The following is a 14,811-nucleotide window of genomic DNA, read 5'->3' on the forward strand; positions in this document are numbered from 1 at the left end:
AAACATCAACCACCAACACATGCAGTAAATAACACTGACCTGTTGTTGTTGTTGAGGTCTTCAGTCCTGAGACTGGTTTGATGCAGCTCTCCATGCTACTCTATCCTGTGCAAGCTTCATCATCTCCCAGTACCTACTGCAACATACATCCTTCTGAATCTGCTTAGTGTATTCATCTCTTGGTCTCCCTCTACGATTTTTACCCTCTATGCTGCCCTCCAATACTAAATTGGTGATCTCTTGATGCCTCAGAACATGTCCTACCAACCGATCCCTTCATCTGGTCAAGTTGTGCCACAAACTTTTCTTCTCCCCAATCCTATTCAATACTTCTTCATTAGTTATGTGATCTACCCATCTAATCTTAAGCATTCTTCTGTAGCACCACATTTCAAAAGCTTCTATTCACTTCTTGTCCAAACTATTTATCGTCCATGTTTCAATTCCATACATGGCTACACTCCATACAAATACTTTCAGAAATGACTTCCTGACACTTAAATCTATACTCGATGTAAACAAATTTCTCTTCTTCAGAAACGCTTTCCTTGCCATTGCCAGTCTACATTTTATATCCTCTCTACTTCGACCATCATCAGTTATTTTGCTCCCCAAATAGCAAAACTCCTTTACTACTTTAAGTGTCTCATTTCCTAATCTAATTCCGTCAGCATCACCTGACTTAATTTGACTACATTCCATTATCCCCGTTTTGCTTTTGCTGATGTTCATCTTATATCCTCCCTTCAAGACACTGTCCATTCCATTCAACTGCTCTTCCAAGTCCTTTGCTGTCTCTGACAGAATTACAATGTCATCGGCGAACCTCAATGTTTTTATTTCTTCTCCATGGATTTTAACACCTACTCCGAATTTTTCTTTTGTTTCCTTCACTGCTTGCTCAATATACAGATTGAATAACATCGGGGAGAGGCTACAACCCTGTCTTACTCCCTTCCCAACCACTGCTTCCCTTTCATGTCCCTCGACTCTTATAACTGCCATCTGGTTTTTGTACAAATTGTAAATAGCCTTTCGCTCCCTGTATTTTACCCCTGCCACCTTTAGAATTTGAAAGAGAGTATTCCAGTCAACATTGTCAAAAGCTTTCTCTATGTCTACAAATGCTAGAAACATAGGTGTGCCATTTCTTAATCTTTCTTCTAAGATAAGTCGTAAGGTCAGTATTGCCTCACGTGTTCCAGTATTTCTACAGAATCCAAACTGATCTTCCCCGAGGTGGGCTTCAACCAGTTTTTCCATTCATCTGTAAAGAATTCGTGTTAGAATTTTGCAGCTGTGGCTTATTAAACTGATTATTCGGTAACTTTCACATCTGTCAACACCTGCTTTCTTTGGGATTGGAATTATTATATTCTTCTTGAAGTCTGAGGGTATTTCGCCTGTCTCATACATCTTGCTCACCAGATGGTAGAGTTTTGTCAGGACTGGCTCTCCCATGGACGTCAGTAGTTCTAATGGAATGTTGCCTACTCCCGGGGCCTTGTTTCCACTCAGGTCTTTCAGTGCTCTGTCAAACTCTTCATGCAGTATCGTATCTCCCATTTCATCCTCATCTACATCCTTTTCCATTTCCATAATATTTCCTCAAGTACATCGCCCTTGTATAGACCCTCTATATACTCCTTCCACCTTTCTGCTTTCCCTTCTTTGCTTAGAGCTGGGTTTCCATCTGAGCTCTTGATATTCATACAAGTGGTCCTCTTTTCTCCAAAGAACTCTTTAATTTTCCTGTAGGCAGTATCTATCTTACCCCTAGTGAGATAAGCCTCTACATCCTTACATTTATCCTCTAGCCATCACTGATTAGCCATTTTGCACTTCCTGTTGATCTCATTTTTGAGACGTTTGTATCCCTTTTTGCCTGCTTCTTTTACTGCATTTTTATAATTTCTCCTTTCATCAATTAAATTCAATATTTCTTCCGTTACCCAAGGATCTCTACTAGCCCTCGTCTTTTCACGTACTTGATCCTCTGCTGCCTTCACTACTTCATCCTTCAAAGCTACCCATTCTTCTTCTACTGTATTTCTATCCCCCATTCCTGCCATTTGTGCCCTTACGCTCTCCCTGAAACTCTGTACAACCTCTGGTTCTTTCAGTTTATCCAGGTCCCATCTCCTTACATTCCCACCTTTTTGTAGTTTCTTCAGTTTTAATCTACAGTTCATAACCAATAGATTGTGGTCAGAGTCCACATCTGCCCCTGGAAATGTCTTACAATTTAAAACCTGGTTCCTAAATCTCTGCCTTACCATTATATAATCTATGTGAAATCTGTCAGTATCTCCAGTGTTCTTTCATGTATACAACCTTCTTTTATGATTCTTGAACCAAGTGTTAGCTATGATTAAGTTGTGCTCTGTGCAAAATTCTACCAGGCGGCTTCCTCTTCATTTCTTAGCCCCAATCCATATTCACCTACTATGTTTCCTTCTCTCCCTTTTCCTACTACCAAATTCCAGTCACCCATGACTATTAAATTTTCGTCTCCCTTCACTATCTGAATAATTTCTTTTATTTCATCATACATTTCTTCAATTTCTTCGTCATCTGCAGAGCTAGTTGGCATATACGAGGTGTGGCTAGAAAAAAACCGGACTAGTACTGGTGAAACAATAAAACGAATGCAATAAGGCTGAAAGTCACGTGGCCTGTCACGTGACTCTCGCTCCGCCTACTGCTCGAGTTTCATCTGCCTCCTGCACTCAGTCTGCCCGTGGCGTCTGTTTTAAGTAGTTGACGTTTTGTCTATGCGTCGGAAAGCGTGTTAACATCAAATTTTGTTTCAAACTAGGAAAATCTGCAAGTGAAACGTTTGTAATGTTACAACAAGTGTACGGCGATGATTGTTTATCGCGAACACAAGTGTTTGAGTGGTTTAAACGATTTAAAGATGGCCGCGAAGACACCAGTGATGACACTCGCACTGGCAGACCATTGTCAGCAAAAACTGATGCAAACATTGAAAAAATCGGTAAACTTGTTCGACAAGATCGCCGTTTAACAATCAGAGCAGTGTCTGAGTTAACAGGAGTTGAGAAGGAAAGTGTTAGGCAGATTCTTCATGAAAGTTTCAACATGAACAAAGTGTGTTCAAAAATGGTTCCAAAGTGTCTCACAACTGAACAGAAGGAACGCCGAAGAATGATTTGTTCTGACATCCTGGAAAACATTGAAAGTGATCCTACCTTCTTACAAAATGTTATTACTTGCGATTAATCGTGGTTTTTTACTTACGATCCCGAAACTAAACGCCAATCAATGCATTGGAAAACTCCTGGTTCTCCACGACAAAAAAAAGCACGAATGTCAAAATCGAAATTCAAGGGAATGATGATTGTTTTTTTTTTTTCTTTGACATCAAAGGGATTGTGCACATTGATTGGGTACCAGAGGGACAAACAGTGAATCAGCATTACTACATTAGTGTCCTGGCTACCCTACGTGAGCGAGTACGGAGAAAACGGAACGATTTGTGGAGAAAAAAGTCATGGATCCTTCACCAAGACAATGCCCCAGCTCACAGTGCGTTGTCATTGAAGACGTTTTTGGCAAAACACAACATTCCCATCTTAGATCATCCATCCTACTCACCTGATTTGGCCCCCTGTGACTTTTTTATTTTCCCTAAAGTCAAGTCAGCTTTGAAAGGAACTAGATTTGAGACTGTTGAAGCAGTAAAAGAAAAAGCGACGGAAGTAATGTATGGACTTACCGAAAATGATCTGCAGCATTGCTATGAACAGTGGAAAATTCGTATGGAGCGGTGTAGAGACCGAGGAGGAGAGTATATTGAAGGAGATAACATGAAATTGTAAATAATTGTAAATAAATGTTTTTTCCAGCATCAGTCCAGATTTTTTCTAGCCGCACCTCGTAAACTTGTACTACTGTAGTAGGTGTGGGCTTCGTATCTATCTTGGCCACAATAATGCGTTCACTATGCTGTTTGTAGTAGCTTACCTGCATTCCTATTTTCCTATTCATTATTAAACCTACTCCTGCATGACCCCTATTTGATTTTGTGTTTATAACCCTTTAGTCACCTGACCAGAAGCCTTGTTCCTCCTGCCACCGAACTTCACTAATTCCCACTATATCTAACATTAACCTATCCATTTCCCTTTTTAAATTTTCTAACCTACTTGCCCGATTAAGGGATCTGATATTCCACGCTCCGATCCATAGAACGCCAGTTTTCTTTCTCCTGATAACGACGTCCTCTTGCGTAGTCCCCACCCGGAGATCTGAATGGGGGACTATTTTACCTCCAGAATATTTTACCCAAGAGGACGCCATCATCATTTAATCATACAGTAGAGCTGCATGCCCTCGGGAAAAATTACGGCCATAGTTTCCCCTTGCTTTCAGCCGTTTGCAGTACCAGCACAGCAAGGCTGTTTTGGTTATTGTTACAAGACCAGATCAGTCAATCATGCAGACTGTTGCCCTTGCAACTACTGAAAAGGCTGCTGCCCCTCTTCAGGAACCACACGTTTGTCTGGCCTCTCAACAGATACCCCTCCGTTGTTGTTGCACCTACGATACGGCTGTCTGTATCGCTGAGGCACGCAAACCTCCCCACCAACGGCAAGGTCCATGGTTCATGGGGGGGAACACTGACCTAACAACACATAAAAACCCCACCGAACATTATAACACGCGAATAATACACCCAAAGAAACAACTAATTACCACAAAAAAGTTCCAGCACTACATACTAAGTCAGTCACCCCAATCACACACAGCCACTGGCTCAAACACACACACACACACACACACACACACACACACACACACACACACAAAACACAACCAAAACAAACTCCCTACCACCACCTCCCCCACTCACCCAACCTTCACCCTCCCCACAACAACAAAAATCCACCAACAGTCACTGGTCTGAGACCCTGGAACTCTGGTCAACTGCATATTCTACTTGCATACACTGCATTTCAATATCTCTGCCACTAGTCTAAAAAGTTGCAGGACCTTAATGACTAACAACATGTCGTCCCCCATTTCAGCCCGCAGACGCGCACTATTCAACTTAGAAGTCTTATGCATACCTAACAAAAGAAGCCACAAATTAAATTGAAACAGCTTACCATTCAATAAACAGCAAACCAATAACATCAAACAACACCGCAGTAACATAAACACAACAGAACCTTAATTCTTAACTCACCGAAACCAATTTCCGTTCTTCTATAACAGTCACGACCAATAAATGCACACTTCTAGCACCGACACCCAAATGAACCCAATACACCACATTACACGTGGATACACAGACCACCAGAGGACACAACCAACCACAACAAGATGACATCTATAAACACAACACACTCATAAACTAAACTCCACACTGTCATGACGTCACACACCACAACACCCTTATGTCACGGGTCGAAACCGATGGGTGGGATTGGACACCTCCGTTGACACAGATTGTGCATTGGTGTTTGGTCAGTGGATAGTTCGTGGAAAAAAATTGCCCACACAGCATGCCTCATTGCCTCTAAATCATGTGTGTTTCTCCTGATAACTCTCCCAAAAAATAACTGAAGAGAATCAGTTTCTTTCAGAGTAAGCTTGTGTTTTCCACCTCGTGGCTTTCCATCCTCAAGTACTTCACCTTTCTTCTCTTTCAGCAAGCGATGAAGCCTACCACCAAGCATCTTTTGGATATGGCCAGCATATTCCAGCTTTTCTATTGTTGTATTGTATGGATTTTTATATGTTATAGCTTTGAATGAAGAGGAGTCCCCATCACAAAGGTATTTGGTATATCTAACACCATACTGGTCCCCAGATCTGGAGAACATCATTACAACTGCAGCAGCCTCCATGTCCCCAGTTGAGCCACCATAATATTTATAGCATGCTACTGCATGCTGTTCTTGCCACAGTTTCTCACTGTTTTCATTGTTGGACATTTTCCTTGTTGCACACTGGTGCAGTATTTAGACATAATTTCTACGTCTAAAACTTTACCCCAGTCAATACCAATAACAGATGCAACTCCATACAGAGATGTGTGACCCTTTTTCATCTAGATCCCATCTATAGACACACAGAGGTCAGAAACATTTGTAGGAGATTCACTGCCATGAATATTTACCCCAGGACATATTTGTTTTTCGTTTATTTCCACCAATTCCTCTACTGCTTTCTTCATAGAAACATTGAAAGTATCACATACAGCATGATAAATTTCTTTATTTATTTTTTCAAACCTTGCACAAGGTGGAGGCATCTTCAGAAAACCACACAATAAACTACCTCCTTCCCTGCCCTGTCCAAGGCACCTCAGATCATATGATAATGAAAATTGCTTTCATAGGAACCAGTATCAGTTTTTTTGGAGGAGGAAAATGAAAATTCATAGCCACAGGAATTATGAATTAATTTAAAATCACAAGCTATTCTCATTTTTTTTCTTCAACAACAATCACACATTCCGTATTTCTACAGCTAATACATGAACATTAAAACTTTATAGCTTGACAGAGAAGCTCTACATCACTAAGTCTGAATCCGGTGGAATCCATATCAACATCATTCACGAACCTGTACAATTCTCCTGTCCCACGTTTTGATGCTGAAGCTGAGAGCTTACGTTCTTGATTTCGAGCTGCTTCCTCTTTTTTGTTGGTAAACCGATTTTCATGAAACCTCTATTTCCTAAACACAATTTTTCCACCACCTATTATGCATAAATCTTGACTTCAATGTAAAGGTTTGCGAATTCAACCTTCTGTCTACTGATATGTGTTAGTATTGTCAAAACGTAAATAAACCACATGCAAGGAAGCTTCCATGCAAAGATATAGATATCAGCCAGATAAATACATGTCAGCCAAATATATTGAAAGAAGTACAGAGTTAATCAATTTAACAATTTAAAAGAATTTCTAAAGCTGCTATCACGAACAAAATCACACACAACATAGATTAAACTGTGTAATCAAGAAAAAAATATTTTTGAAAAATCGAGTTTTTGGACGAAAATCCATTACATCTGCTCTTAAGCATATCAAGATATGTGCTTCCTTTAACAGTGTTCTTGGCAAAGAAAAATGGACCATACAGCTTTTCCCGTGAAACTGCACAAAAGACATTAAATTTTGGAGAGTCCCTCTCGTGTTGTACAACTTCATGTGGTTGTTCCGTACCCATATTCTCACCTTATGACAGTTCACCTTTCAGTTTAAATGGAATGTTGCCTCCTCATCAAACACTAAGGATGGAAGAAAACTGTTATCCTCCATCTTGCCAAGAACGAAATTACAGAACTCCACACATTGTTGGTTGTGACCTTCATGAAGAGGGTGCAGTTGCTGAATCTTGTATGGTTTCATGTGTAAATGTTGACATCAGGGACATGTTGAGCTGCACGTTGAACAGATTTCTGCAGACTCCTTGTGAAACTATGGTGGGTGCATTTGACGTCTGTGTCAGACAGAGATTTGCCTTTAAACAAACAACCTGTTTCTCGGAATTGTTGATGCCATCGTCTAATGCTCTAAGCTGTAGGAGGATTCACACCATACCTAGTCCAAAAGTCATATTGTACAGTTATTACTGACAGATACTGTGCAAAATGTAGAACACAAAATGCTTTCTGTTTGTCCCAACACCATTTTTACTAGAACTGAAGTTGGTGCACACTGTGCTAACTAGCAGGAACCATGTAAAACTTGAGAGTTTGCTCTTTCCAACAACAGGTTTTTCATGCTCAAATAACATAATGGTTATGATTTTTTAAATTGGATGATTCTTTTTAATACACACTGTGTAAGTGGGAAGCTCAGCTCAAATCTGAAAGTTCTGCACAAATTCAGCTACCTAAAAGACAGAAATATTGTGACATAGAATGCTCTAATTCATTCTGCATTAAGTAGTTGTATAATCATGTGGGATGCAGCTCCAAAACAAACACCAACCGAGTATTCAAAATGCAGAAAACAACAATAAGGGTGACAGCCAACCTTAAATAGAGGAATCATGTAGGCCAACGACTAAAATAATAAGATGCTAACATTACCAAGCATATACATATATGAAGTGTTATTCTGGAAAAAAATTCAGATACGGATACAGGGAAATAGATTTTTTTGCATGAGCCCAGACACACCCCCTTTAATTTAAAATCAAAGCCATCATATGCAGGAAAAACTCACTTAACACTTAAGAGCAATAAACAATAAAATGGTTTCAATAAAATCTCTCAGAATATTGTTGAGAGATATAGTAAAAACGATTTTATCTGTACTACAGTGTAAGACAAATTGCAATGTAATACAATGTTCAAAATCAAATGTAGGTTACATGAACAACAAAATATGTTCTTAAAAGAGAGAGAAAGAAACTCTGAAATCATGTACAAGTATATATACATATAGTGCAGATGATGTAAGCAAATTAGATTGGAATAGGTGTAGTTGTACACAGTCACAATTTACTAAATGCTAGTTATTAGATGTATGTAATCTTTTCAAAGGTTGTGATCTACACAGTGTACGTTGTCTAAGGTTTCAATAATTGTAAATAAATAAAACTCATGGGAACATCCCCAACAAAACCCATAATCTTAAAGTAATTAAAAGGTGAGTTTAACTGAAAATGTGTGAGGTGCTGAGAATCATAAGATTTACTTCAACTTGGAGTCAAAAACTTTAAATTAATGCTTAGGCATTTTATCTAGACAGGATCCTTTTCCTAGTGGTGCAATATATCTGAGTGTCCTGTTTTACTTAACTACAGAGTATTATATTGCTTTAATAGAGCTTATTAACTTTTTTGGAGTAGGAAATTTATTCAGTGTTCGGTTAGTTTTGTTTCTGAGATACTTCTATGTAAGATGTCATGGGTGAAGTTTTGTAACAATGTAGATGCAAAGGAAAGAACCATAGTAATTAGTTTTCTTAAAACTCACTCTTGCCAAATCTTCCATCAGTATTAAAAGCAATTAAGTAAAACAGTGATAATAATAATGAATGGTACTGACCACTGCAGTTTAAAGGCCAACGTAACGAATACTTGCTTCGTATGTATGTAAAATTGTTTATCTACATGTATTTGTGTTTAAAAGTGTTGCTTCGTATGTATGTAAAAGCATTTATATACATGTATTTGTGTTTAAACATGTTTCCTCATTGTGTCTTGTCAGAAATGTTTGGTTCTGATCTCAGTCAACCGATAGATTAGGTTCTGGATCTTATACTAAATGATGAGCCAGCATTACACTGATTATTACAGTATAAGAATTAGGAAGTGCAGTATTTGTTTAAATAATGTTATAAGTTCTGATATTTGCAGTGGAAATGTCAGACCACAGTGTTTTTCCTGATGATAGCCAATAAGACTAAGTTTAAGGAGCTGTTCCCTGTTTGGAGTTGCTGCAAATCTGGATTGTGCAATTGGCTCTTGGTAATTTCATCTTTGTCCATTACTGTTACTTCATCAAATCTGGCCACTGACATGAGAAATATTAGTCAAAAATTGTGAAATGCACTGCAGTTGTTTCATCTGTTGAAGAGATGCCTTTTGACTGGTATGGGTGGTTTATGGTCAGTGAAGAATATGAAGTCTTTTCCTTCCTTACAACTTATGTTACAGAAAGGTAAGTTCCCAACAAGCGTTGGTTGTAAGTTGCCTCAGTTTCTGTGAAAAGTATGCAGCCACTTCCCAATTTCCCTTGTCCAACTGTTGGAGTACAGAACCAACAGACACACCTGTTGCATCTGCGCATAGTGCTAGGGGTAGCTCTGTGTTAGGAAATGCGAACAATGCAGCATTTACAATATTATGCTTAGATTTCTTGGACATTTCTGTTGCTTCCTTGGTCCACTGAATTTGTCTGTAATCTTACCTTGAGATAGTCACGCAATGCAGCCTGAGTCTGGGCTGCATCTTTAAGGTGGCAACATAGTAGTTGACAATACCAAGAAATGTATGAGCCCAAGAAGTCTGTCAGGTAACCCGTGCTTCCACTTTCTCAGGTGGTAGATGGGGCCCCTCTGCTGTCACCCATTCTATTCTATTTCATTTACTCTCAAGACTGATTTTGAATGTTGGTTCAAAGCCAGTAAATAGAAAATTGATCTAGGACTGGTCTGAGGTGTTTTCAGTGTTCTTCAGTACTGGATGAGGAAATCAAAATGTCATTGAGGTAAGGAAACGCAAAATCCAGTCCAAACAGAAACTCATTAACGAATCACTGGAATGCTGAAGGTGCATTCCAAACAGGCCAAATCTCATTCCATTAAATTTATACAATCTAAATGCTGTGATTAGAGCTGTCTTGTGCTTATGTTCTTCAGCAATGGGTATCTGATAGTAAGCCTGAAAAAGATCAGTTTTAGTAAATATATTTTTTCCTTGCAGAATGCAATGGAAAACTTCTATTCGAGGTACAGGATCATGGTCAGGAACTGTACAATCCGTAATCTCCACACAGATGTATCAAGCCATCCTTCTTGGATACAACGTGAACAGGGCTAACCCAGGCAGATTTATATGGCCTAATGATGCCACTGGCTAACATATAATTGTTGTTGCTGTGGTCTTCAGTCCTGAGACTGGTTTGATGCAGCTCTCCATGCTACTCTATCCTGCGCAAGCTTCTACATCTCCCAGTACCTACTGCAACCTACATCCTTCTGAATCTGCTTAGTGTATTCATCTCTTGGTCTCCCGCTACGATTTTTACCCTCCACGCTGCCCTCCAATACTAAATTGGTGATCCCTTGATGCCTCAGAACATGTCCTACCAACCGATCCCTTCTTCTAGTCAAGTTGTGTCACAAACATCTCTTCTCATTAGTTATGTGATCTACCCATCTAATTTTCAGCAATCTTCTGTAGCACCACATTTCGAAAGCTTCTATTGTCTTCTTGTCTCAACTATTCATCGTCCATGTTTCACTTCCATACATGGCTACGCTCCATACAAATACTTTCAGAAACGACTTCCTGACACTTAAATCTATACTCAATGTTAACAAACTTCTCTTCTTCAGAAACGCTTTCCTTGCCATTGCCAGTCTACATTTTATATTCTCTCTACTTCGACCATCATCAGTTATTTTGCTCCCCAAATAGCAAAACTCCTTTACTACTTTAAGTGCCTCATTTCCTAATCTAATACCCTCAACATCACCCGACTTAATTCGACTACATTCCATTATCCTCGTTTTGCTTTTGTTGATGTTCATCTTATATCCTCCCTTCAAGACACTATCCATTCCGTTCAACTGCTCTTCCAAGTACTTTGCTGTCTCTGACAGAATTACAATGTCATCGGCAAACCTCAAAGTATTTATTTCTTCTCCATGGATTTTAACACCTACTCCGAATTTTTCTTTTGTTTCCTTCACTGCTTGCACAGTATACAGATTGAGTAACATCGGGGAAAGGCTACAACCCTGTCTCACTCCCATCCCAACCACTGTTTCCCTTTCATGCCCCTCAACTCTTATAACTGCCATTTGGTTTCTATACAAATTGTAAATAGCCTTTCGCTCCCTGTATTTTACCCCTGCCACCTTCAGAATTTGAAAGAGAGTATTCCAGTCAACATTGAGAAAAGCTTTCTCGAAGTCTACAAATGCTAGAAACGTAGGTTTGCCTTTCCTTAATCTAGCTTCTAAGATAAGCCGTAGGGTCAGTATTGCCTCACATGTTCCAATATTTCTACAGAATCCAAACTGATCTTCCCCAAGGTCGGCTTCTACTAGTTTTCCCATTCGTCTGCGGAGCTAGTTGGCATATAAACTTGTACTACTGTAATAGGCTTGGGCTTCGTGTCTATCTTGGCCACAATAATGTGTTCACTAGCTGTTTGTGTTTTTTATTTCCACAGACACCAAATTCTGTTTAGCTGCATCTGGATACTGCAACAACACATCTATAAATTGTGTATTTTGACTCATAGTACACCCATTCCACTAAATAAAAATTTCACCTCACCATTTTAGAAATTGCTAAAACTTGGTATGCTCATGGTGGGTGCTGGGACTACGAAAAATACCAAATTTCAGTTTTTTAAATCTCAAACCTTTTCTGAAATATCGCTATGTCAAAAGAACTGCCAAAGAATTGTGAATGGGCTTTTTAAAAAATCTCTCTAGGAACTACTGTAATTGAGCTAGAGAGCTGGGAAATATATAATTTTGGAGCATTTTTTATGCTCTTTCCAGTGATGTCCAACTCAACGTAGGTTCTAATTAAGAATTTTTCCAACATTCAAATTCAAATTTTGATTTATTTTTTTTCCAGAAAGTATATAATTTAAAATTGTCACAATATTTCCATCCTACACAGTAATGTTTTTAATCACATCGCATAATATATACAGGGCGGAGAAAAATTGTGTCACGAAATTTTAACCCTGGATAGCTGATGCCAGTAGGAGCCAAAATTACTAATGTTGTGTAGGTCGACAAGGCACAATTTTTAAACTACGGAAACTAGGCGCCACGGGCTCCGATTGGCCGTGGGATTGCCCTGTTACCGTTCGTCGGTTGGCGGGCAACGCTGTGGTTGTCAGTTCACACATACAAACGTCCCTCGCCGCCGGCCGCGGTGGTCTCGCGGTTCTAGGCGCGCAGTCCGGAACCGCGCGACTGCTACGGTCGCAGGTTCGAATCCTGCCTCGGGAATGGATGTGTGTGATGTCCTTAGGTTAGTTAGGTTTAAGTAGTTCTAATTTCTAGGGGACTGATGACCTCAGATGTTAAGTCCCATAGTGCTCAGAGCCATTTGAAACCGTCCCTCGGCTCCTCAGTGCTCCAACGTGATACGCAAACGTGTCGAATAGGTCTTATTGTTTGTCTCCACCTCACGTCAGACGCATTCGCACGTAAGCTTCGCTTCGGCGCACACACACGTCACCTGCGATTTAGTCATACAGTAAGCATGGGGGCACAGTGATCGTTTGAAGAACAACGAGATATGGTTTTTGTCTATGGACTAGCCGATTTTACTGTGGGGATCAGAAATTATACGGTGTTCCTTTTGTTCAGTTTTTTATGATTTGTGTTGTTGTGTTCAAGATGGTCTGACGGAGGGCATTTGTAATTTCACTACATAAATTTTCGTGGTTGTTTCTGACTAGTGCCAGAAGTCGCAATAGTAGTCATACACGGTATAACAAAAATGTACGGCGCAAATTGCAGGATACATTCCTCACATGTAGATGAAGAAATTATGTTATATGAAGACAGGCCAGGAAACGCTTTGTTTCCATGTTACAACTCATTTCCTCCAAGTCGTTAATCTTGGGAAACATACAACAGAACGTTAGAATAATAGGGAACGTGCATTCTTGGTTTCGTTGGCCGGCCACTGGTGGGCGAGAGGATATAAGCGCTTCAGTCTGGAACCGCGCGACCGCTACGGTCGCAGGTTCGAATCCTGCCTCGGGCATGGATGTGTGTGATGTCCTTAGGTTAGTTAGGTTTAAGTAGTTCTAAGTTCTAGGGGACTGATGACCTGAGATGTTAAGTCCCATAGTGCTCAGAGCCATTTGAACGGTTTTTTGGTTACACTGTGCACCGGCAGTGTCTCGTTTCACTTGTGCCTGTTGCCGTGCAACGTATGTCATTGTTTGTTTACAGGTAACGTCAACTGTTCAGGAATCAGTATGATCGTTGCAAGCACACGGGCCACTGTGTAGAGTTAATCACAGACTTGACTCGTGCAATGGCGGTGTACACAAATCCAGAGATGGCAGATGCCCATTTGATGCACGGATTCACTCAACGTTTGTACCGCAGGACGGAGGTGCTCCGACAGGAAAACGTTTTTAGCCATTGATCGTCGTCTTATCGAACTTGGGGCATTTAAGCCTGTTACTCACGACCGGGGGAGGCCTGGGAAGACGAGGACACGGGAACGGGAGGCGGCAATTCTTCATGCAGCTGGCGACGACCCTCGTGTTAGCACAAGACGTGTAGCTGCAACACTGAATGTTGACCGCATGGCTGGAGACTGTTACACGAGGACCAGCTGCAGCCATACCGTTTACATCGTATGGTACTATCAGCAGCTGATTTTGCTGCGCGAGTAGTCTTTCGCGAATGGTTTATTCAACAAAGTGTCAACCCTAATTTTAGTTCAAGGATGCTGTTCACAGATGGGCTGGCTCTGGGCACTATGGGACATAACATCTGAGGTGATCAGTCCCCTAGAACTTAGAACTACTTAAACCTAACTAACCGAAGGACATCACACACATCCATGCCCGAGGCAGGATTCGAACCCGCGACCGTAGCGGTCGCGCGGTTTCAGACTGTAGCGCCTAGAACCGCTCGGCTCCCGACTGGCGTTCACAGATGAGGAGTCGTTTTAACAAGATCAGATTGTCAATTTTCACAATCGGCATGTATGGCCAGGCGTCAGTCCTCACACAACTGTTGTAGCAAGCCGTCAACAAAGATTTTCTGGCAATGTTTGGGCCGACATTGTTGGTGACTCTGTTGGTAGCGCTTCACTTTCTTCCACCCAGTCTCAACGGACAAAGTTATAATTTCGTAGAGTTACGGGTGGCCGGGAACAGCTAGTTCAAAATAAACATTAGTGTGAAACATTAATACTGCGTGTTTCAGCGTTTAGTGTTGCCCTACATTCACTGAGAAGGTGCACTGTAATTTGAAAGTGACTGGTGCCGCATCACAGCGAGCCATCGTAAGTATTGTAACCATCCTGATAACTATTGGTATAACGTATTTTCCTCATTGTTATCAATTATGGCGCTACACTGCTGAATGGTACAAGGAT

Source organism: Schistocerca americana, chromosome 8, assembly GCF_021461395.2.
Source record: "Schistocerca americana isolate TAMUIC-IGC-003095 chromosome 8, iqSchAmer2.1, whole genome shotgun sequence".
Taxonomy (NCBI): Eukaryota; Metazoa; Arthropoda; class Insecta; order Orthoptera; family Acrididae; genus Schistocerca; species Schistocerca americana.